This window comes from Durio zibethinus, chromosome 1, assembly GCF_047325235.1.
Source record: "Durio zibethinus cultivar Kanyao isolate XHJ-2024 chromosome 1, ASM4732523v1, whole genome shotgun sequence".
NCBI lineage: Eukaryota > Viridiplantae > Streptophyta > Magnoliopsida > Malvales > Malvaceae > Durio > Durio zibethinus.
The window spans coordinates 23,577,833-23,603,553 of NC_143162.1; positions in this window are offsets into that span (position 1 = coordinate 23,577,833).

Sequence of the window (25,721 nt, forward strand, 5' to 3'; positions counted from 1 at the left end):
TTCCGGTGATGCTCCGACGATGGTGCCCCAACGAAGATAAATCCGATGATGGTTCCCCGACGAAGATAAATGCGGGCACTACGTTGGTCAGAGAGGCGAGATGCGCAAGCCGTGGATCGGTAAGGTGGTAGGTGGGATTATGCACATCTTTATATTTCTGCATGCCAATGCCATTTTTATGGTTTGTAAATTCATACAATGGTCCCTAAAGCCTTCACATTAAGTTTCATGGCAAGACGACTCGTTTTCTATTTTTCATAATTTTTGAAACTTTTTACGATTTCAGATTTTTCAAAATTTTTTCAAAAGGAGTTTTGGCCCCAAACTTGGTAGACATGATCCTTGTATTTTTGTTGGCATGCACAAAAAAAGTTAGCTAAAAACTCGAAGTGTACAAGATTTCGTGACCATTTGAAAAAAGTGTCCCCATTTCAGATACTTTAATGGCTACTGGCAGCAAACTTGTAAAATCTCAAATTCTCTTTAAGGGGGTGTGAGTTGTTGAGGTTTGATGAGGGATAGGGGGCCAATATAAGAGCCGAGTACCCACACCCATCGCAAATCATGTGCGCACAACCCCCGGCACCCCCGATCGTCGAAACCCCAATGTCACCGGTCAGGTTCTCCGACGATGGTGCCCCGACGAAGAAAAATACGACACCAGCACATGCCAGAGCCCAGCATGTGCTGCCACAACCCTTGGTCTGATCTGATCTTATACTAGGAATGAACTCCATATACTTAGACTAGGAATGAACTCCGTATGCCTAAGTCAACCCACGAAATGAACGTATGGGCACTCAGCCGGCCAGAGAGGTGGGATGCGCAAGTCGGGGATCGGTTGGGTCCCCCTCTGTGTGCTGTCGATCTTGCTGTCGCAACCCTTGGTCCGGTCTGATCTTAGACTGGGAATGAACTCCGTAGGCCTAAGCCAACCGATGAAACGAGCGGACGGGCAGGAGGGCGAGCACTATGCCGGCTAGAGAGACGGGATGCGCAAGCCGTTGATTGATAGGGTGGTAGGTGGGTTTAGGCATATCTTCATATTTCTGTGTGCCAATGTCATTTTTATGGCTTGTAAATTCATACAATGTTCCCTTAAGCCTGCACGTGAAGTTTCATGGCAAGACGACTCGTTTTCTATTTTTCACGATTTTTGAAATTTTTGGGGTTCGGGATTTTTAAAAGTTTTTTGGAAAGACTTTTTGGCCCCAAACTTGGTAGACGGGATTTTTCAAATGCTCTTTATGGGGGTGTGAGTTCTCGAGGTTTGATGAGGGATAGGGGGCCAATATAAGGGCCAAGTACTAGCACCCATCGCATATCATGTGCGCACACCCCCCCGGCCCCCCTGATTGCCAGACCCCAATGTCGTCGGTCAGGTTCTCCGACGATGCTCCGACGATGGTGCCCCGACGAAGAAAAATGCGACACCAGCACATGCCCGAGCCCAGCATGTGCTACCGTAACCTTCGATCCAGTCCGATCTTAGACTGGGAATGAACTCTGTATGCTTAGACTGGGCATGAACTTCGTATGCGGGCCAAGTACCAGCACCTATCGCACATCATGTACGCACACCCCAATACCACCGGTCAGGTTCTCCTACGATGCTCCGACAATGGTGCCCTGCCGAAGAAAAATATGGCACCAGTACATGCGTAAATCGAGGATCGATCGGGTCCCCTTCTGCGTGCTATCAATCCTACTATCGCAACCCTCAGTCTGGTCTGATCTTAGACTGGGAATGAACTCCGTATGCCTAAGCCAACCGACGAATCGAGCGGGCGGGCGGGCACTACGCCAGCCAGAGAGCCGGGATGCGCAAGCCATGGATCGATAGGGTGGTAGTTGGGTTTAGGGACATCTTCATATTTCTACATGCCATTGCCATTGTTATGGCTTGTAAATTCATACAATGGTCTCTTAAGCCTTCACGTGAAGTTTCAAGCCAAGACGACTCGTTTTCTATTTTTCATGATTTTTGAATCTTTTTACGATTCGAGATTTTTTAAAATTTTTTCGGAAGGAGTTTTGGCCCCAAACTTGGTAGACGTGATCCTTGTATTTTTGTTGGCATGCACAAACAAATTTAGCTAAAAACTCGAAGTGTACAAGATTTTGTGACCATTTGAAAAAAGTGTCCCCATTCCAGACACTTTAATGGCTACTGGCAGCAAACCTGTAAAATCTCAAATGCTCTTTAGGGGGGAGTGGGTTCTCGAGGTTTGATGAGGGATAGGGGGCCAATATAAGGGCCAAGTACCAGCACCCGTCGCACATCATGTACGCACCCCCCGGCCCCCCTGATCGTCGGAACCCCAATGCCGTCGGTCAGGTTCTCCGACGATGCTCCGGTGATGGTGCCCCTACGAAGAAAAATGTGGCACCAGCACATGCCTGAGCCCAGCATGTGCTACCGCAACCCTCGGTCCGGTCTGATCTTAGACTGGGAATGAACTTTGTATGCCTAAGTCAACCCACGAAACGAGCGTGCGGGCTCTTAGGCGACCAGAGGCGTGGGATGCACAAGCCGGGGATCGGCCGGGTCCCCCTCTACATGCTACCGATCCTGCTGCCTCAACCCTTGGCCCGGTCTGATCTTAGACTAGGAATGAAATCCGTATGCCTAAGCCAACTGACGAAACGAGCGGGCCGAAACTATGTCGGCCAGAGAGACGGGATGCGCAAGCCGTGGATCGATAGGGTGGTAGGTGGGTTTAGGCACACTTTCATATTTCTGTGTGCCAATGCCATTTTTATGGCTTGTAAATTCATACAACGGTCCCTTAAGCCTTCACGTGAAGTTTCATGGCAAGACGACTCGTTTTCTATTTTTCACGATTTTTAAAATTTTTTCGGTTCGGGATTTTTTAAAATTTTTTCGAAAAGATTTTTCACCCTAAACTTGGTACACGTGATCCTTGTATTTTTGTTGGCATGCACAAAAGAATTCAGCTAAAAACTCTAAGTGTACAAGATTTTGTGACCATTGGAAAAAAGTATTCCCATTTCAAACACTTTAATGGCTACTGGCAGCAAACCTGTAAAATCTCAAATGCTCTTTAAGGGGGTGTGAGTTCTCGAGGTTTGATGAGGGATAGGAGGCCAATATAAGGTTCAAGTACCAGCACCCATCGCACATCATGTGCGCACACCCCCCCGAGCCCCCTGATCATCGAAACCCCAATGCCGTCGGTCAGGTTCTCCGGTGATGCTCCAGCGATGGTGCCCCAGTGAAGGAAAATACGGCACCAGCACATGCTCGAGCCCAGCATGTGCTGCCGTAACCCTCGGTCTGGTCTGATCTTAGACTTGGAATGAACTCCGTATGCCTAAGTCAACCCACGAAACAAGTGTGCGGGCGCTCTGCCGGCCAGAGGGGTGGGATACGTAAGCCGGGTATCGGCCGGGTCCCACTTTGCGTGCTGTCGATCCTACTACTGTAACCCTTGGTCTGGTCTGATCTTAGACTGGGAATGAACTCTGTATGCCTAAGCCAACTGACGAAACGAGCCGACGAGCGGGCACTACGTCGGTCAGAGAGACGGGATGCGCAAGCCGTGTATCGATAGGGTGGTAGGTGGGTTTAGGCACACTTTCATATTTCTGTGTGCCAATGCCATTTTTATGGCTTGTAAATTCATACAACGGTCCCTTAAGCCTTCACGTGAAGTTTCATGGCAAGACGACTCGTTTTCTATTTTTCACGATTTTTAAAATTTTTTCGGTTCGGGATTTTTTAAAATTTTTTCGAAAAGATTTTTCACCCTAAACTTGGTACACGTGATCCTTGTATTTTTGTTGGCATGCACAAAAGAATTCAGCTAAAAACTCTAAGTGTACAAGATTTTGTGACCATTGGAAAAAAGTATTCCCATTTCAAACACTTTAATGGCTACTGGCAGCAAACCTGTAAAATCTCAAATGCTCTTTAAGGGGGTGTGAGTTCTCGAGGTTTGATGAGGGATAGGAGGCCAATATAAGGTTCAAGTACCAGCACCCATCGCACATCATGTGCGCACACCCCCCCGAGCCCCCTGATCATCGAAACCCCAATGCCGTCGGTCAGGTTCTCCGGTGATGCTCCAGCGATGGTGCCCCAGTGAAGGAAAATACGGCACCAGCACATGCTCGAGCCCAGCATGTGCTGCCGTAACCCTCGGTCTGGTCTGATCTTAGACTTGGAATGAACTCCGTATGCCTAAGTCAACCCACGAAACAAGTGTGCGGGCGCTCTGCCGGCCAGAGGGGTGGGATACGTAAGCCGGGTATCGGTCGGGTCCCACTCTACGTGCTGTCGATCCTACTACTGTAACCCTTGGTCTGGTCTGATCTTAGACTGGGAATGAACTCTGTATGCCTAAGCCAACTGACGAAACGAGCCGACGAGCGGGCACTACGTCGGCCAGAGAGACGGGATGCGCAAGCCGTGGATCGATAGGGTGGTAGGTGGGTTTAGGCACACTTTCATATTTCTGTGTGCCAATGCCATTTTTATGGCTTGTAAATTCATACAACGGTCCCTTAAGCCTTCACGTGAAGTTTCATGGGAAGACGACTCGTTTTCTCTTTCTCATGATTTTTGAAACTTTTTGCTGTTCGAGATTTTTTAAAATTTTTTCGGAAGGAGTTTTGGCCCCAAACTTGGTTGACATGATCCTTGTATTTTTGTTGGCGTGCACAAAAAAATTCAGCTAAAAACTCGAAGTGTACAAGATTTTGTGACCATTTGAAAAAAGTGTCCCATTCAAGACACTTTAGTGGCTACTGGCGGCAAACCTGAAAAATCTCAAATGCTCTTTAAGGGAGTGTGAGTTCTCAAGGTTTAATGAGGGATAGGAGGCTAATATAAGGGCCAAGTACCAGCACCCATCCCACATCATGTGCGCACAGCCCCCCTCAGCCCCCCGATCGCCGGAACCCTAATGCCGCCGGTCAGGTTCTCCAGTGATGCTCCGGCGATGGTGCCCCAGGGAAGAAAAATGTGTCACTAGCACATGCTCCAGCCCAGCATGTGCTACCACAACCCTCGATCCGATCCGATCTTAGACTGGGAATGAACTCTGTATGCTTAGACTGGGAATGAACTCCGTATGCCTAAGTCAACCCATGAAACGAGCATACGTGTGCTCAGCCGACCAGAGGGGCGGGATGTGTAAGCCGGGGATCGATCGGGTCCCCCTCTACGTGCTGTCGATCCTACTGCTGCAACCCTCGGTCCAGTCCAATCTTAGACTGGGAATGAACTCCGTATGCCTAACCCAACGGACGAAACGAGCGAGCGGGCGGGCACCACGTCGGCTAGAGAGACGGGATGCACAAGCCGTGGATCGATAGGATGGTAGGTGGGTTTAGGCACATCTTCATATTTCTATGTGCCAATGCCATTTCTATGGCTTGTAAATTCATACAATGGTCCCTTAACCCTTCACGTGAAGTTTCATGGCAAGATGACTCGTTTTCTATTTTTCACGATTTTTGAAACTTTATACGGTTCAAGATTTTTTAAAATTTTTTTGGAAGGAGTTTTGGAACCAAACTTGGTAGACGTGATCCTTGTATTTTTGATGGCACGCACAAAAAAATTCAGCTAAAAACTCAAAGTGTACAAGATATTTTGCCCATTTGAAAAAAGTGTTCCCATTTCAGACACTTTAATGGCTACTGGCAGCAAACCTGTAAAATCTCAAATGCTCTTTAAGGGGGTGTGATTTCTCAGAGCTTGATGAGGGATAGGGGGCCAATATAAGGGCCAAGTACCAGCACCAATCGCACATCATGTGTGCACACCCCCACCCCCAGGCCCCCCGATCGCCGAAACCCCAATGCTGTCGGTTAGGTTCTCTGACGATGCTTCGGCGCTGGTGCCCCGACGAAGAAAGATGCAGCACCAGCACAAGCCCGAGCCCAGCAAGTGCTGCCGCAACCCTCGTTCGATTTGATCTTAGACTAGGAATGAACTCCGTATGCCTAAGTCAACCCACGAAACGAGCGTGCGGGCGCTCAGCCGGCCAGAGGAGCTGGATGCAAAAGCCAGGGATCGGTCGGGTCCCCCTCTGCATGCTACCGATCTTGCTACAACAACCCTCAGTCTGGTCCGATCTTAGACTGGGAATGAACTCTGTATGCCTAAGCCAACCGACGAAATGAGCGGGCGGGTGGGCTGGCAGGCACTACGCCGACTAGAGAGACGGGATGCGCAAGCCGTGGATCGATAGGGTGGAAGGTGGGTTTAGGCACATCTTCATATTTCTGCATGCCAATGCAATTTTTATGGCTTGTAAATTCATACAACGGTCCCTTAAGCCTTCACGTGAAGTTTCATGGCAAGACGACTCGTTTTCTATTTTTCACGATTTTTGAAACTTTTTACGGTTTGGGATTTTTTAAAATTTTTTCGGAATGAGTTCTGGCCCAAAACTTGGTAGACGTGATCCTTTTATTTTTGTTAGCATGCACCCATTGCACATCACGTGTGCACACCCGCCCGACCCTCGATCGTCGGAACCCCAATGCTGCCGGTCAGGTTCTCCGGCAATGCTCCGGCGATGGTGCCTTGGCGAAGAAAAATGCGGCACCAGTACATGCCGAAGCCCAGCATGTGCTATCGTAACCCTCGGTCTGGTCTGATCTTAGACTGGGAATGAACTCCGTATGCTTAGACAGGGAATGAACTCCGTATGCCTATGTCAACCCATGAAACGGGCGTGCGGGCGCTCAGTCGACCAGAGGGGCAGGATGCGCAAGCCAGGGATCAGTCGGGTCCCCCTCTACGTGCTACCGATCCTGCTACCGTAACCCTCTGTCTGGTTCGATCTTAGAGTTGGAATGAACTCCATATGCCTAAGCCAATCGACGAAACGAGTGAGCGGGCGGGCTGGCGGGCACTACGTCGACCAGAGAGACCGGATGGGCAAGCCGTGGATCGATAGGGTGGTAGGTGGGTTTAGGCACATCTTCATATTTCTACATGCCAATGCCATTTTTATGGCTTGTAAATTCATACAAGGGTCCCTTAAGCCTTCACGTGAAGTTTCATGGTAAGATGATTCGTTTTCTATTTTTCATGATTTTTGAAACTTTTTACGATTTAGGATTTTTTAAAAATTTTTCAGAAGGAGTATTGGCCGCAAATTTGGTAGATGTGATCCTTGTATTTTTATTGGCATGCACAAAGAAATTCAGCTAAAAACTTGAAGTGTACAAGATTTTTGACCATTTGAAAAAAATGTCCCCATTTCAGACACTTTAATGACTACTGGCAGTAAACCTGTAAAATCTCAAATGCTCTTTAAGGGGGTGTGAGTTCTCGAGGTTTGATGAGGGACAGGGGACCAATATAAGGGCCTAGTACCAGCACCCATCGCACATCATGTGCGCACACCCCCTGGCCCCCCCGATCACCGAAACCCCAATGACATCAGCCAGAGGGGCTGGATGCGCAAGCCGGGGATCGGCCTGGTCTCTCGCTGCGTGCTGTCGATCCTACTAACGCAACCCTTGTTCCGGTCTGATCTTAGATTGGGAATGAACTCCGTATGCCTAAGCCAACCGACGAAACGAGCAGGCGGGCGGGCAGACGGGCACTATGCCAACCAGAGAGATGGGATGCGCAAGCCGTGGATCGATAGGGTGGAAGGTGGGTTTAGGCACATCTTCATATTTCTGCATGCCAATTCCATTTTTATGGCTTGTAAATTCATACAACGATCCCTTAAGCCTTCACGTGAAGTTTCCTGGCAAGACGACTCGTTTTCTATTTTTCACGATTTTTGAAACTTTTTGTGGTTCGAGTTTTTTAAAATTTTTTCGGAAGGAGTTTTGGCCCCAAACTTGGTAGACGTGATCCTTGTATTTTTGTTGGCATGCATAAAAAACTTCAGCTAAAAAATCGAAGTGTACAAGATTTTGTGACCATTTGAAAAAAGTGTCCTCATTTCAGACACTTTAATGGCTACTGGCAGCAAACCAGTAAAATCTCAAATGCTCTTTAAGGGGGTGTGAGTTCTCGAGGTTTGATGAGGGATAGGGGCCCAATATAAGGGCCAAGTACCAGCACCCATCGTACATCATGTGTGCACACCACCTTGGCCCCCCCGATCGCCAGAACCCCAATGCCGCCGGTCAAGTTCTCTGATGATGCTCCGACGATGGCACCCCGGCGAAGAAAAATGTGGCACCAGCACATGCCCGAGCCCAGCATTTGCTGCCGTAACCCTCAGTCCAATCCGATCTTAGACTGGGAATGAACTCCGTATGCCTAAGTCAACCCACGAAACGAGCGTGCGGGCGCTCAGTCGGCCAGAGGGGCGGGATGGGCAAGCCAGGGATCGATCGAGTCCCCCTCTGCGTGCTACCGATCCTGCTGCCGCAACCCTTGGTTCGATCTGATCTTAGACTGGGAATAAACTCCGTATGCCTGAGCCAACCAACGTAACGAGTGAGCGGGCGGGCGGGCGGGCACTACATCAGCCAGAGAGATGGGATGCGTAAGCCGTGGATCAATAGGGTGGTAGGTGGGTTTTGGAACATCTTCATATTTCTACTTGCCAATGCCTTTTTTATGGCTTGTAAATTCATACAATTGTCACTTAAGCCTTCACGTGAAGTTTCATGGGAAGACAACTCATTTTCTATTTTTTATGATTTTTAGAACTTTCTGCGGCTCGAGACTTTTTAAAATTTTTTCGGAAGGAGTTTTGACCCCAAACTTGGTAGACGTGATCCTTGTATTTTTGTTGGCATGCACAAGAAACTTCAACTAAAAACTGGAGGTGTACAAGATTTTGTGGCCATTTTAAAGAAGTGTCCCCATTTCAGACACTTTAATGGCTACTGGCAACAAACCTGTAAAATCTCAAATGCTCTTTAAGGGGGTGTGAGTTCTCAAGGTTTGATGAGGGAGAGGGGGCCAATATAGGGGCCAAATACCAGCACCCATCACACATCATGTGCAGACACCCCCCCGACCCCCCCAATCGTCGAAACCCCAATGTCGCCGGTCAGGTTCTTCGGCGATGCTCTGGCGATGGTGCCTCGGAGAAGAGAAATGCGGCACCAGCACATGCCTGAGCCCAACATGTGCTGCTGCAACCGTCGATTTGGTCCAATCTTAGACTGGGAATGAACTCTGTATGCTTAGACTGGGAATGAACTCTGTATGCCTATGTCAACCCACGAAATGAGCGTGCAGGCGCTCAGCCAGCCAGAGGGGCGGGATGTGAAAGCCGGGGATCGATCGGGTCCCCCTCTGCGTGCTGCCAATCTTGCTACCGGAACCCTCAATCCGGTCCAATCTTAGACTAGGAATGAACTCTGTATGCCTAAGCCAACCGACGAAATGAGTGGGCGGGCAGGCAGGCGGGCAGGCAGGCGGGCACTACGTCGGCCAGAGAGACGGGATGCACAAGCCGTGGATCGATAGGGTGGTAGGTGGGTTTAGGCACATCTTCATATTTCTATGTGCCAATTCCATTTTTATGGCTTGTAAATTCATACAATGGTCCTTTAAGCCTTCACGTGAAGTTTCATGGCAAGACAACTCGTTTTCTATTTTTCACGATTTTTCAAACTTTTTACGGTTTGTGATTTTTTAAAATTTTTTCAGAAGGAGTTTTGGCTCCAAACTTGGTAGACGTGATCCTTGTATTTTTGTTGGCATGCATAAAAAAATTCAGCTAAAAACTCAAAATGTACAAGATTTCGTAACCATTTGAAAAAAGTGTCCCCATTTCAGACACTTTAATGGCTACTGGCAGCAAACCTGTAAAATCTCAAATGCTCTTTAAGGGGGTGTGACTTCTCAAGGTTTGATGAGGGATAGGGGGCCAATATAAGGGCCAAGTACCAGCACCTATCGCACATTTGTGTGCACACCCCCCGGCCCCCCGATTGCCGGAACCCTAGTGCCGTCGGTCAGGTTCTTCGGTGATGCTCCAGCGATGGTGCCCCGGTGAAGAAAAATGCGACACCAACACATGCTCGAGCATAGCATGTGCTGCCACAACCCTTGGTCTGGTCTGATCTTAGACTGAGAATGAACTCCGTATGCCTAACTCAACCCACGAAACGAGCGTGCGGGCGCTCAGCCGGCCAATGGGGCGGGATGCGTAAGCCAGGGATCGGTCGGGTCCCCCTCTGCGTGCTGCCGATCCTGGTACCACAACCCTCAGTTCAGTTTGATCTTAGACTGGGATTGAACTTTGTATGCCTAAGCCAACCGACGAAATGAGCGGGTGGGCGGACGGGCGGGCAACACGTCGGCCAGAGAGACAGGATGCGCAAGCCGTGGATCGATAGGGTGGTTGGTGGGTTTAGGCACATCTTCATATTTTTGCATGCCAATGCCATTTTTATGGCTTGTAAATTCATACAATGGTCCCTTAAGCCTTCACGTGAAGTTTCATGGCAAGATGACTCATTTTCTATTTTTCATTATTTTCAAAAATTTTTGCGGTTCATGATTTTTTAAAATTTTTTCGGAAGGATTTTTGGCCCTAAGCTTGGTAGACATGATCCTTGTATTTTTTTTGGCATGCACAAAACAATTCAGCTAAAAAATCGAAGTGTACAAGATTTTGTGACCATTTGAAAAAAATGTCCCCATTTAAGACACTTTAATGGCTACTGGCAGCAAACCTGTAAAATCTCAAATGCTCTTTAAGGGAGTGTGAGTTCTCAAGGTTTGATGAGGGATAGGGGACCAATATAAGGGCCAAGTACTAGCACCCATCGCTCATCATGTGCGCACACCCCCCCGTTGGCCCCCCGATCGTCGGAACCCTAATGCCGTCGGTCAGGTTCTCCGACGATGCTCCGATGATGGTGCCCCAGCGAAGAAAAATGCAGCACCGGCACATGCCTGAGCCCAGCATGTGCTGCCGCAACCCTCGGTCCGGTCCGATCTGAGACTGGGAATGAACTCCGTATGTTTAGACTGGGAATGAACTCTGTATGCCTAAGTCAACCCATGAAATGAGCGTGCGGGCATTCAACCGGCCAGAGGGGCGGGATGCGCAAGCCAGGGATCGGTCAGGTCCCCTTCTGTGTGCTGCCAATCCTGCTGCTGCAACCCTCGGTCTAGTCGAATCTTAGACTGGGAATGAACTCCGTATGCCTAAGCCAACCGACGAAACGAGCGGGCAGGCGGGCGGGCGGGCACTACGTCGGCCAGAGAGACGGGATGCGCAAGCCGTGGATCGATAGGGTGGTAGGTTGGTTCAAGCACATCCTCATATTTCTACGTGCCAATGCCATTTTTATGGCTTGTAAATTCATACAATGGTCCCTTAATCCTTCACGTGAAGTTTCATGGCAAGACGACTCGTTTTTTATTTTTCACGATTTTTGAAACATTTTACGGTTCAGGATTTTTTAAAATTTTTTCGACAGGATTTTTGGCCCCAAACTAGGTAGAGGTGATCCTTTTATTTTTGTTGGAATGCACAAAAAAATTCAGCTAAAAACTCAAAGTGTATAAGATTTTGTGACCATTTGAAAAAAGTGTCCCCATTCCAGACACTTTAATGGCTACTGGTAGCAAACCTGTAAAATCTCAAATGCTCTTTAAGGGGGTTTGATTTCTTAAGGTTTGGTGAGGGATAGGGGGCCAATATAACGGCCAAGTACAAGGACCCACCGCACATCATGTGCGCACACCCCACCTGGCCCCTCCGATCACCGGAACCCCAATGCCATCGGTCAGCTTCTCCGGCGATGCTCCAGCGATGGTGCCCGGTGAAGAAAAATTTGGCACCAACACATGCCCAAGCCTAGCATGTGCTGTCGCAACCCTCGATCCAGTCTGATCTTAAACTAGGAATGAACTCCGTATGCTTAGACTAGGAATGAACTCTGTATGCCTACGTCAACCCGCGAAACGAGCGTGCAGGCGTTCAACCGACCAGAGGGGCGGGATGCGCAAGCCGAGGATCGGTCGGGTCCCCTTCTGTGTGCTGTCGATCCTGCTGCTGCAACCCTCGGTCTGATCGGATCTTAGACTGGGAATGAACTCCGTATGCCTAAGCCAACCGACGAAACGAGCGAGCTTACAGACGGACGGGCACTACGTCGGCCAGAGAGACGGGATGCGCAAGCCGTGGATCGATAGGGTGCTAGGTGGGTTCAAGCACATCTTCATATTTCTACGTGCCAATGCCATTTTTATGGCTTGAAAATTCATACAATGTTCCCTTAATCCTTCCCGTGAAGTTTCATGGCAAGATGACTCATTTTTTATTCTTCACGATTTTTGAAACTTTTTGCGGTTTGAGATTTTTTAAAATTTTTTCGAAAGGATTTTTGGCCCCAAACTAGGTAGACGTGATCCTTTTATTTTTTTTGGCATGCACAAAAAAATTCAGCTTAAAACTCGAAGTGTACAAGATTTTGTGACCATTTGAAAAAGGTGTCCCCATTTTAGACACTTTAATTACTACTGGCAGTAAATCTGTAAAATCTCAAATGCTCTTAAAGGGGGTGTGAGTTCTGGAGGTTTGATGAGGGATAAGGGGCCAATATAAGGGCCAAGTACCAGTACCCATCGCACATCATGTGCGCACACCCCCGACCCCCCCGATCATCGGAAGCCCAATGCCGCCGGTCAAGTTCTCCGGCTGTGCTCATGCGATGGCGCCCTGGCGAAGAAAATGCAGCACCAGCACATGCCCGAGTCTAGCATGTGCTGCCGCAACCCTCGGTCTGGTTTGATCCTAGAATGGGAATGAACTCCGTATGCTTAGACTGAGAATGAACTCTGTATGCCTAGGTCAACCCACGAACTGAGCATGCGAGCGCTTAGTCGGCCAGAAGGGCTGGATGCTCAAGCCAGGGATCGATCAGGTCCCCCTCTGCATGCGGCCAATCCTGCTGTGGCAACCCTCGGTCCCATTTGATCTTAGATGGAGAATTAACTCCGTATGCCTAAGCCAATTGACGAAACGAGCGGGCGGGCGGGCAGTCACGACGTCGGCTAGAGAGACGGGATGTGCAAGCCGTGGATCGATAGGGTGGTAGGTTGGTTTAGGCACATCTTCATATTTCTTCATGCCAATGCCATTTTTATGGCTTGTAAATTCGTACAATGGTCCCTTAAGCCTTCACGTGAAGTTTCATGGCAAGACGACTCATTTTCCATTTTTCACGATTTTTGAAACTTTTTGCGGTTCTAGATTTTTTAAAATTTTTTCAGAAAGAGCTTTCGCCCCAAACTTGGTAGACATGATCCTTGTATTTTTTTTGGCATGTACAAAAAAATTCAGCTAAAAACTCAAAGTGTACAAGATTCTGTGACTATTTGAAAAAAGTGTCCCCATTTCAGACACTTTAATGGCTACTGGCAGCAAACCAGTAAAATCTCAAATGCTCTTTAAGGGGGTGTGAGTTCTCGAGGTTTGATGAGGGATAGGGGGCCAATATAAGGGCCAAGTACCAGCACCCATTGCACGTCATGTGCGCACATCCCCCCCCAGTCCCCCCGATCGTCGGAACCCCAATGCCGCCGGTCAGGTTCTTCGACGATGGTGCCCCGACGAAGAAAAATTCGGCACCAGCACATGCTCGAGCCCAGCAAGTGCTGCCGCAACCCTTGGTCTGGTCTGATCTTAGATTGGGAATGAACTCTGTATGCCTAAGTCAACCCACGAAACGAGCGTGTGGGCGCTCAGCTGGCCAGAGGGGCAGGATGCGCAAGCCGGGGATCGACCGGGTCCCCCTTTGCTTGCTGCCGATCCTGCTGCTACAACCCTCGGTCTGGTCCAATCTTAGACTGGGAATGAACTCTGTATGCCTAAGCCAACCGATGAAAGTAGCGGGCGGGCAGGCGGGCTGTACGCCAGCCAGAGAGACAGGATGCGCAAGCCGTGGATCGATAGGGTGATAGGTGAGTTTAGGCACATCTTCATATTTTTGCATGCCAATGCCATTTTTATGGCTTGTAAATTCATACTGTGGTCCTTTAAGCCTTCACGTGAACTTTCATGGCAAGACGACTCATTTTCTATTTTTCATGATTTTTGAAACTTTTTTTGGTTCGGGATTTTTTAAAATTCTTTTGGAAGGAGTTTTGGCCCCAAACTTGGTAGACGTGATCCTTGTATTTTTTTTGGCATGCACTAAAAAATTCAGCTAAAAACTCGAAGTGTACAAGATTTTGTGACCGTTTGAAAAAAGTGCCCCCATTTCAGACACTTTAATGGCTACTGGTAGCAAACTTGTAAAATCTCAAATGCTCTTTCAGGGGGTGTGAGTTCTCGACGTTTGATGAGGGATAGGGGTCCAATAAAGGGCCAATTACCAGCACCCATCACACATCATGTGCGCACACCCCCCGGCCCCCCCGATCACCAAAACCCCAATGCCGCTGGTCAGGTTCTCCGGTGATGCTCCGACGATGGTGCCCCGGCGAAGAAAAATACGGCACCAGGACATGCCCGAGCACAGCATGTGCTGCTGTAACCCTCAGTCCGATCCGATCTTAGACTGGGAAACAACTCCATATGCCTAAGTCAACCCACGAAACGAGCGTGCGAGAGCTCAGTTGGCCAGAGGGACGGGATGCGCAAGTCAAGGATCGACCGGGTCCCCCTCTGCGTGCTATTGATCCTACTACCGCAACCCTCAGTCCAATCCAATCTTAGACTGGGAATGAACTCCGTATGCCTAAGCCAACCGATGAAACGAGCGGGCACCACACCGGGTAAAGAGACAGTATGCACAAGTCGTGCATCGATAGGGTGGTAGGTGGGTTTAGGCACATCTTCATATTTATGTGTGCGAATGCCATTTTTATGGCATGTAAATTCATACAATGGTCCCTTAAGCCTTCCCGTGAAGTTTCATGGCAAGACGACTTGTTTTCTATTTTTCATGATTTTCAAAACTTTTTACGGTTCGAGATTTTTTAAAATTTCTTCGAAAAGATTTTTGGCCCCAAGCTTGGTAGAGGTGATCCTTTTATTTTTTTTGTCATGCACAAAAAAATTCAGCTAAAAACTCGAAGCGTACAAGATTTTGTGACCATTTGAAAAAAGTGTCCCCATTTCAGACACTTTAATGGCTACTGGCAACAAACCTGTAAAATCTCAAATGCTCTTTAAGGGGGTGTGAGTTTTCGAGGTTTGATGAGGGATAAGGGGCCAATATAAGGGCCAAGTACCCGCACCCATCGTACATCATGTGCGCACCCCCCCGGGCCCCCCCGATCACCGGAACCCCAATGTCGTCGATCAGGTTCTCTGGCGATGCCCCGGCGATGGTGCCTCGACGAAGAAAAATATGGCACCAGCACATGCCCGAGCCCAGTTTGTGCTGTCGTAACCCTCGGTCCAATCCAATCTTAGACTAGGAATGAACTCTGTATGCTTAGACTGCGAATGAACTTCGTATGCCTAAGTCAACCCATGAAACAAGCGTGCGGGCGCTCAACCGGCCAGAGGGGTGGAATGCGCAGGCCGGGGATCGACGGGGTCCCCCTCTACGTGTTGTCGATCCTACTATCGTAACCCTTAGTTCGGTCCGATCTTAGACTGAGAATGAACTCCGTGTGCTTAGACTGGGAATGAACTCCGTATGCCTAAGTCAACCCACGAAAAGAGCATGCAGGCGCTCAGTCGGCCAGAGGGGCAGGATGCGTAAGCTGGGGATCGACCAGGTATCCCTCTACCGTAACCCTCGGTCCGGTCTGATCTTAGACTGGGAATGAACTCCGTATGCCTAAGCCAACCGACAAAACAAGCGGGCGGGCGGTCAGGCGGGCACTACGCCGGCCAGGGAGACGGGATGCGCAAGCCGTGGATCGATAGGGTGGTAGGTGGGTTCAGGCACATCTTCATATTTCTATGTGCCAATGCCATTTTTATGGCTTGTAAATTCATCCAATGGTCCCTTAAGCCTTCACATGAAGTTTCATGGCAAGACCACTCATTTTCTATTTTTCATGATTTTTGAAACTTTTTACGGTTCGAGATTTTTTAAAATTTTTTCGGAAGGATTTTTACCCCCAAACTTTGTAGACATGATCCTTGTATTTTTGTTGGCATGCAAAAAAAAAATCCAGCTAAAAACTCGAAGTGTACAAGATTTTGTTACCATTTGAAAAAAGTGTCCCAATTTCAGACACTTTAATGGCTACTGGCAGCAAACCTGTAAAATCTCAAATGCTCTTTAAGGGGGTGCGAGTTCTCAAGGTTTGATGAGGGATAGGGGCCCAATATAAAGGCCAAGTACCAGCACCCATCGCACATCATGTGCGCACACCCCCCCAGCCCCCTCGATCACCGAAACACCAATGCCGTCGGTTAGGTTCTCCGGTGATGCTCAGGCGATGGTGACCCGACAAAGAAAAATACGGCACCAGGACATGCTCGAGCACAGCATGTGCTACTGTAACCCTCAGTTCGATCTGATCTTAGACTGGGAAACAACTCCGTATGCCTAAGTCATCCCATGAAACGAGCGTGCGGGCGCTCAGCCAGCCAGAGGGACGGGATGTGCAAGCCGGGGATCGACCGGGTCCCCCTCTGCGTGCTATCGATCCTGCTACCGGAACCCTCAGTCTGGTCTAATCTTAGACTGGGAATGAACTCCGTATGCCTAAGCCAACCGATTAAACGAGCGGGTGGGCGGGCGGGCACTACGTCGGCCAAAGAGACGGGATGCACAAGCCGTGGATCGATAGGGTGGTAGGTGGGTTTAAGCACATCTTCATATTTCTGTGTGCCAATGCCATTTTTAGGCTTGCAAATTCATAAAATGGTCCCTTAAGCCTTCACATGAAGTTTCATGGCAAGACGACTCGTTTTCTATTTTTCATGATTTTCGAAACTTTTTGTAGTTCGGGATTTTTTAAAATTTTTTTGAAAGGAGTTTTGGCCCCAAACTTTGTAGACATGATCTTTCTAGTTTTGTTGGCATGCACAAAAAAATTGAGCTAAAAACTCGAAGTGTACAAGATTTTGTTACCATTTGAAAAAAGTATCCCCATTTCAGACACTTTAATAGCTACTGGCAGCAAACCTGTAAAATCTCAAATGCTCTTTAACGGGGTGTGAGTTCTCGAGGTTTCATAAGGGATAGGGAGCCAATATAAGGGCCAAGTACCAGCACCCACCACACATCATGTGCGCACACCCCCCAGCCCCCCCGATCTCCGGAACACTAATGCCGCCGATCAGGTTCTCCGACGATGCTACGACGATGCTACGACGATGGTGCCCCGGCGAAGAAAAATGCGGCACCAGCACATGCCTGAGCCAAGCATTTGCTGTCGCAACCCTCGGTTCGGTCCAATCTTAGACTGGGAATGAACTCCGTATGCTTAGATTGGGAATGAACTCCGTATGCCTAAGTCAACCGACAAAACAAGCGTGTGGGCGCTCAGCCAGCCAAAAGGGCGAGATGTGCAAGCCGGGGATCGGTCGAGTCCCCCTCTGCATGCTGCTGATCCTACTACCGCAACCCTCAATCCGGTCTGATCTTAGACTGGGAATGAACTCCATATGCCTAAGCCAACCGACGAAACGAACGGGCGGGCGAGCAGCCGAGCACTATGTCGGCCAGAGAGACGGGATCCGCAAGCCATGGATCGATAGGGTGGTTGGTGGGTTTAGGCACATCTTCATATTTCTGCGTGCCAATGCCATTTTTATGGCTTGTAAATTCATACAATGGTCCCTTAAGCCTTCACGTGAAGTTTCATGGCAAGACAACTCGTTTTCTATTTTTCCCAATTTTCATAAATTTTTGCCGTTCAGGATTTTTTAAAATTTTTTCAGATGGAGTTTTGGCCCGAAACTTGCTAGACGTGATCCTTGTATTTTTGTTGGCATGCACAAAAACATTCAGCTAAAAACTCGAAGTGTACAAGATTTTGTGACCATTTGAAAAAAGTGTCCCCATTTTAGACACTTTAATGGCTACTGGCAGGAAACCTATAAAATCTCAAATGCTTTTTAAGGGGGTGTGAGTTCTCAAGGTTTGATGAGGGATAGGGGTCCAATATAAGGGCCAAGTACCAGCACCCATCGCATATCATGCGCGCACACCCCCTGGCCCCCCGATCGCTGGAACCAAAATGCCGTCGGTCAGGTTCTCCGACAATGCTCCGACGAAGAAAAATGCGGCACCAGCACATGTCCGAGCCCAGCATGTGCTGCCGCAACCCTCGGTCCAAACCGATCTTAGACTAGGAATGAACTCCGTATGCTTAGACTGGGAATGAACTCCGTATGCCTAAGTCAACCCCCGAAACAAGCATGCGGGCGCTTAGCCGGCCAAAAGGGCGGGATACGCAAGCCGGGGATCGGCCGGGTCCCCCTCTACGTGCTACCGATCCTGCTGTCGCAACCCTCAGCGTAGTCCGATCTTAGACTGGGAATGAACTCCATATGCTTAAGCCAACCGACAAAAAGAGCGGGCAGACGGACGGGCGGGCACTACGTCGTCCAGAGAGACGGGATGCGCAAGCCGTGGATCGATAAGGCGGTTGGTGGGTTTAGGCACATCTTCATATTTCTGCGTGCCAATGTCATTTTTATGGCTTGTTAATTCATTCAATGGTCCCTTAAGCCTTCAGTGAAGTTTCATGGCAAGACGACTCGTTTTCTATTTTTCACGATTTTTGAAACCTTTTACGGTTCGAGATTTTTTAAAATTTTTTTGGAAGGAATTTTGGCCCAAAACTTGGTAGACGTGATCCCTGTACTTTTTTTGGCATGCACAAAAAAATTCAGCTAAAAATTCGAAGTGTACAAGATTTTGTGACCATTTGAAAAAAGTGTCCCCATTTTAGACACTTTAATGGCTACTGGCAGCAAACCTGTAAAATCTCAAATGCTCTTTAAGGGGGTATGAGTTCTTGAGGTTTGATGAGGGATAGGGGGCCAATATAAGGGCCACGTACCAGCACCCATCGCACATCATGTGCACACACCCACCCGGCCCCCCCGATCGCCGAAACCCCTATGCCACCGGTCAGGTTCTCCAACGATGCTCCGACGATGGTGCCCCGATGAAGAAAAATGCGGCACCAGCACATGCCCGAGCCAAGCATGTGCTGCCACAACCCTCGGTCTGGTCTGATCTTGACTGTGAATGAACTCCGTATGCCTAAGTCAACCCATGAAACGAGCGTGCGGGCGCTCAACCGGCCAGAGGGGCGAGATGCGCAAGCTGGGGATCGATCGGGTCCCACTCTGCGTGCTGCCGATCTTGCTGCCGCAACCCTCGGTCTGATCTGATCTTAGACTGGTAATGAATTTCGTATGCCTAAGCCAACCGACGAAACGAGCGGGTGAGCGGGCGGGCACTACGTCGGCCAGAGAGACGAGATGCACAAGTCATGGATCGATACGGTGATAGGTGGGTTTAGGCACATCTTCATATTTTTGTGTGCCAATGCCATTTTTATGGCTTGTAAATTCATACAATGGTCCCTTAAGCCTACCCGTGAAGTTTCATGGCAAGACGACTTATTTTCTATTTTTCACGATTTTCAAAACTTTTTACGGTTTGGGATTTTTTAAAATTTTTTCAGAGGGAGTTTTTGCCCCAAACTTGGTAGAAGTAATCCTTGTATTTTTTTTGGCATGCACAAAAAAATGCAGCTAAAAACTCGAAGTGTACAAGATTTTGTGACCATTTGAAAAAAGTGTCCCTATTTCAGACACTTTAATGGCTACTGGCAGCAAACCTGTAAAATATCAAATGCTCTTTAAGGGGGTGTGAGTTCTCGAGGTTTGATGAGGGATAGGGGGCCAATATAAGGGCCAAGTACCAGCACCCATCGCACATCATGTGCACACACCCCCCGGCCCCCCCGATCGTCGGAACCATAATGCCGCCGATCAGGTTCTTCGACGATACTCCGACGATGGTGCCCCAGCGAAGAAAAATGTGGCACCAGGAAATGCCCAAGCCCAGCATGTGCTACCACAACCCCCGGCCCAGTCTGATCTTAGAATGGGAATGAACTTCGTATGCTTAGACTCGGAATGAACTTCGTATGCCTAAGTCAACGCACGAAACGAGCGTGCGGGCGCTCAGCCGGTGAGAGCGGCGGGATGTGCAAGCCGGGGATCGGTCGGGTCCCCCTCTGGGTGCTGCCGTAGCCCTCAGTCTAGTTTGATCTTAGACTGGGAATGAACTTTGTATGCCTAAGCCAACCGACGAAACGAGCGGGCAGATAGGCGGGGGGCACTATGCCGGCCATAGAGACGAGATGCGCCAGCCATGGATCGATAGGGTGGTAGGTGGGTTTAGTCACATCTTCATATTTCTTCCTGCCAATGCCATTTTTATGACTTGTAAATTCATACAACGGTCCCTGAAGCCTTCACGTGAATTTTCATGGCAAGACGACTCATTTTCGATTTTTCACGATTTTCAAAACTTTTTGCAGTTCAAGATTTTTTAAAACTTTTTCGGAAGGATTTTTGGCCCCAAACTTCGTAGACATGATCCTTGTATATTTGTTGGCATGCACAAAAAAATTTAGCTAAAAACTCGAAGTGTACAAGATTTTGTGACCATTTGAAAAAAGTATCCCCACTTCAGACACTTTAATAGCTACTGGCAGCAAACCTGTAAAATCTCAAATGCTCTTTAAGGGGGTGTGAGTTCTCAAGGCTTGATAAGGGATAAGGGGCCAATATAAGGCCCAAGTACCAGCACCCATCACAAATCATGTGCGCAAACCCCCCCGATCGCCGGAACCCCAATGCCATCGGTCAGGTTCTTCGACGATCCTCCGACGATGGTGGCCCGACGAAGAAAAATACGGCACCAGCACATGCCCAAGCCCAGCAAGTGCTGCTGCAACCCTCGGTCCGATCCGATCTTAGACTGAGAATGAACTCCGTACGCTTAGACTAGGAATGAAATCCGTACGCGTAAGTCGACCCACGAAACAAGTGTGGCGGCGCGCAGCCGACCAAAGGGGCGAGATGCACAAGTCGGGGATCGGCCCGGTCCCTCTCTACGTGCTGCGGATCCTGCTGTCGCAACCCTTGGTCCGGTCTGGTCTTAGACTAGGAATGAACTCCGTATGCCTAAGTCAACCAACGAAATGAGCGGGCGGGCGGGCACTACGCTGGCCAGAGAGCCGGGATGCGCAAGCGGTGGATCGATAGGGTGGTAGGTGGGTTTAGGCACATCTTCATATTTCTACATGCCAATACCATTTTTATGGCCTGTAAATTCATACAATGGTCCCTTAAGCCTTCACGTGAAGTTTCATGCCAAGATGACTCGTTTTCTATTTTTCATGATTTTTGAAACTTTATGCTGTTCGGGATTTTTTAAAATTTTTTCGGAAGGAGTTTTGGCCCCAAGCTTGGTAGACATGATCCTTGAATTTTTGTTGTCATGCACAAAAAAATTCAGCTAAAAACTTGAAGTGTACAAGATTTTGTGGTCATTTCAAAAAAGTGTCCCCATTTCAGACACTTTAATGGTTACTAGCAGCAAACCTACAAAATCTCAAATGCTCTTTAAAGGGGTGTGAGTTCTCGAGGTTTGATGAGGGATAGGGGGCCAATATAAGGGCCAAGTACCAGCATCCATCGCACATCATGTGCGCACACCCCCCCGGCCCCCCTGATCACCGGAACCCCAATGCCGACGGTCAGGTTCTCCGACGATACTCCGGTGATGGTGCCCCGACGAAGAAAAATGCAACACCAGGAAATGCCCGAGCCCAACATGTGCTGCCACAACCCCCGGTCTAGTCTGATCTTAGACTGGGAATGAACTCCGTATGCTTAGACTGGGAATGAACTTTGTATGCCTAAGTCAACCTACGAAACGAGCGTGCGGGCGCTCAGCCGGCGGGAAGGGCGGAATGCGCAAGCCGGGGATCGGTTAGGTCCCCCTCTGGGAGCTGCCGCAGCCCTCGGTCTAGTTTGATCTTAGACTGGGAATGAACTCCGTATGCCTAAGCCAACCGACGAAACGAGCGGGCAGGCGGGCGGGGGGGCACTATGTCGGCCAGAGAGACGGGATGCGCCAGCCGTGGATCGATAGGGTGGTAGGTGGGTTTAGGCACATCCGCATATTTCTTCCTGCCAATGCCATTTTTATGACTTGTAAATTCATACAATGGTCCCTAAAGCCTTCACGTGAAGTTTCACGGCAAGACGACTCGTTTTCTATTTTTCATGATTTTTAAAACTTTTTACAGTTCAGGATTTTTTAAAACTTTTTTGGAAGGATTTTTGGTCCCAAACTTTGTAGACATGATCCTTGTATTTTTTTTGGCATGCACAAAAAAATTGAGCTAAAAACTCGAAGTGTACAAGATTTTGTGACCATTTGAAAAAAGTATCCCCATTTCAAACACTTTAATAGCTACTGGCAGGAAACTTGTAAAATCTCAAATGCTCTTTAAGGGGGTGTGAGTTCTCGAGGTTTGATAAGGGATAGGGGGCCAATATAAGGATCAAGTACCGGCACCCATCGCAAATCATGTGCGCACCCCCCCGATCGCCGGAACCCCAATGCCGTCAGTCAGGTTCTTCGGCGATTGTGGCCCGACGAAGAAAAATGCGGCACCAGCACATGCCCGAGCCCAGAAGTCCTGCTGCAACCCTCGATCCAGTCCAATCTTAGACTGGGAATGAACTCCGTACGCTTAGACTGGGAATGAACTCCGTATGCCTAAATCAACCCATCAAATGTGCATGGGGGCGTTCAGTCGACCAAAGGGGTGGGATGCGCAAGCCGGGGATCGGTCGGGTCCCCCTCTCTGTGCTGTCGATCCTGCTGCTGCAACCCTTGGTCTGGTCTGATCTTAGACTGGGAATGAACTCCGTATGCCTAGGTCAACCAACGAAATGAGCGGGTGGGCGGGCACTACGCTGGCCAGAGAGTCGGGATGCGCAAGCCGTGGATCGATAGGGTGGTAGGTGGGTTTAGGCACATCTTCATGTTTCTGTGTGCCAATGCCATTTTTAACGCTTGTAAGTTCATACAATGGTCCCTTAAGCTTTCACGTGAAGTTTCATGGCAAGACGACTCGTTTTCTATTTTTCACGATTTTTGAAACTTTTTCGATTTGGAATTTTTTAAAATTTTTTTGGAAGGAGTTTCGACCGCAAACTTGGTAGACGTGATCCTTGTATTTTTGTTGGCATGCATAAAAAAATTCAGCTAAAAACTCAGAGTGTACAAGATTTTGTGACCATTTGAAAAAAGTGTCCCCATTACAGACACTTTAATGGCTACTAGAAGCAAACTTGTAAAATCTCAAATGCTTTTTAAGGGGGTGTGAGTTCTCAAGGTTTAATGAGGGATAGGGGGCCAATATAAGGGCCAAGTACCAGCATCCATCGCACATCATGTGCGCACACCCTCCCCGACCCCCCCGATCGACGGAACCCCAATGTCGTCGGTTAGGTTCTCCGGTGATGCTTCGGCGATGGTGCCCAGGTGAAGAAAAATACGGCACCGGCACATGCACGAGCCTAGCATGTACTGTCGCAACCCTTAATCCGGTCTGATCTTAGATTGGGAATGAACTGCATATGCTTAGACTGGGAATGAACTCTGTATGCCTAAGTCAACCCACAAAACGAGCGTGCGGGCGCTCAACCGGCCAGAGGGGCGGGATGCGCAAGCCGGGGATCGGTCGGGTCCCCATCTATGGGCTGCCGATCCTGCTTTTGCAACCCTCGGTCTGGTCTGATCTTAGACTGGGAATTAACTCCGTATGCCTAAGCCAATCGACGAAATGACCGGGCAGGTGGGCACTACGCAGGCCAGAAAGATGAGATGCGCAAGCCGTTGATCGATAGGGTGTTAGGTGGGTTTAGGGACATCTTCATATTTCTATGTGCCAATGCCATTTTTATGGCTTGTAAATTCATACAATGGTCCCTTAAGCCTTCACGTGAAGTTTCATGGCAAGACGACTCGTTTTCTATTTTTCACAATTTTCAAAACTTTTTGCGGTTCGGGATTTTTGAAAATTTTTTTAGAAGGAGTTTTGGCCCCAAAAATTAGTAGACGTGATCCTTGTATTTTTTCTGGCATGCACAAAAAAATTCAGCTAAAAACTCGAAGTGAACAAGATTTTGTGACCATTTGAAAAAAGTATATCCATTTCAGACACTTTAGTGGCTACTGACAGCAAACCTGTAAAATCTCAAATGCTCTTTAAGGGTTGAGAGTTGTCAAATTTTGATGAGGGATTGGAGGCCAATATAAGGGCCAAGTACCAGCACCCATCGCACATCATGTGCGCACACAACCCCCAAAACCCCTGATCGTCGGAACCCCAATGCCGTCGGTTAGGTTCTCCAGCGATGCTCCGGTGATGGTGCCCCAGCGAAGAAAAATGCGGCACCAGCACATGCCCGAGCCCAGCATGTGCTGCTGCAACCCTTGGTCCGGTCCAATCTTAGACTGGGAATGAACTTCATATGCTTAGACTGAGAATGAACTCCGTATGCCTATGTCAACCCACGAAATTAGCGTACGGGCGCACAACCGACCAGAGGGGCGGGATGTGCAAGCCGGCCATCGACCGGGTCCCCCTCTACGTGCTGTCGATCCTGCTGCTGCAACCCTCAGTCTGGTCCAATCTTAGACTGGGAATGAACTCCGTATGCCTAAGCCAACTGACGAAACATGCGAGTGGGCGGGTGGGCGGGCACTACGCCAGCCAGAGAGACGGGATGCGTAAGCCGTGGATCGATAAGGTGGTAGGTGGGTTTTGGCACATCCTCATATTTCTACGAGCCAATGCCATTTTTATTTCTTGTAAATTCATACAATGGTCCCTTAGGCCTTCACGTGAAGTTTCATGGCAGGACGACTCGTTTTCTATTTTTCACGATTTTTGAAACTTTTTGCTATTTGGGATTTTTAAAAATTTTTACGGAAGTAGTTTTGGCCCCAAACTTGGTAGACGTGATCCTTTTATTTTTGTTGGCATGCACAAAACATTTCAGCAGAAAACTCGAAGTCTACAAGATTTTGTGACCATTTGAAAAAAGTGTCCCCATTTCAGACACAATAATGGCTACTGGCAGCAAACCTATAAAATCTTAAATGCTCTTTAAGGGGGTGTGAGTTCTCGAGGTTTGATGAGGGATAGGGGGCCAATATAAAGGCCAAGTACCAGCACCCATCGCACATCATGTGCGCACACCCCCCTGGCCCTCCGATCGTCGAAACCCCAATGCCACTAGTCAGGTTCTCCGACGATGCTCTGACCATGCTCCGACGATGGTGCCCTGACGAAGAAAAATACGGCACCAGCACATGCCCAAGCCCAGCATGTGCTATCGCAACCCTTGGTCTGATCCGATCTTAGACTGGGAATGAACTCCGTATGCTTAGACTGGGAATGAACTCCGTATGCCTAAGTCAACCCACGAAATGAGCGTGCGGCCGCTCAGTCGACCAGAGGGGCGGGATGCGCAAGCCGAGGATTGGCCGGGTCCCCCTCTACGTCTTGCCGATCTTGCTGTCGCAACCCTCAGTCTGGTCTAATCTTAGATTAGGAATGAACTCCGTATGCCTAAGCCAACCGACGAAACAAGCTGGTGGGCGGGGGGGGCGGGCACTACGTCGGCCAGAGAGACGGGATGCGCAAGCTGTGGATCGATAGGGTTGTAGGTGGGTTTAGGCACATCTTCATATTTCTATGTGCCAATTCCATTTTTATGGCTTGTAAATTCATACAATAGTCCCTTAAGTCTTCACGTGACGTTTCATGGCAA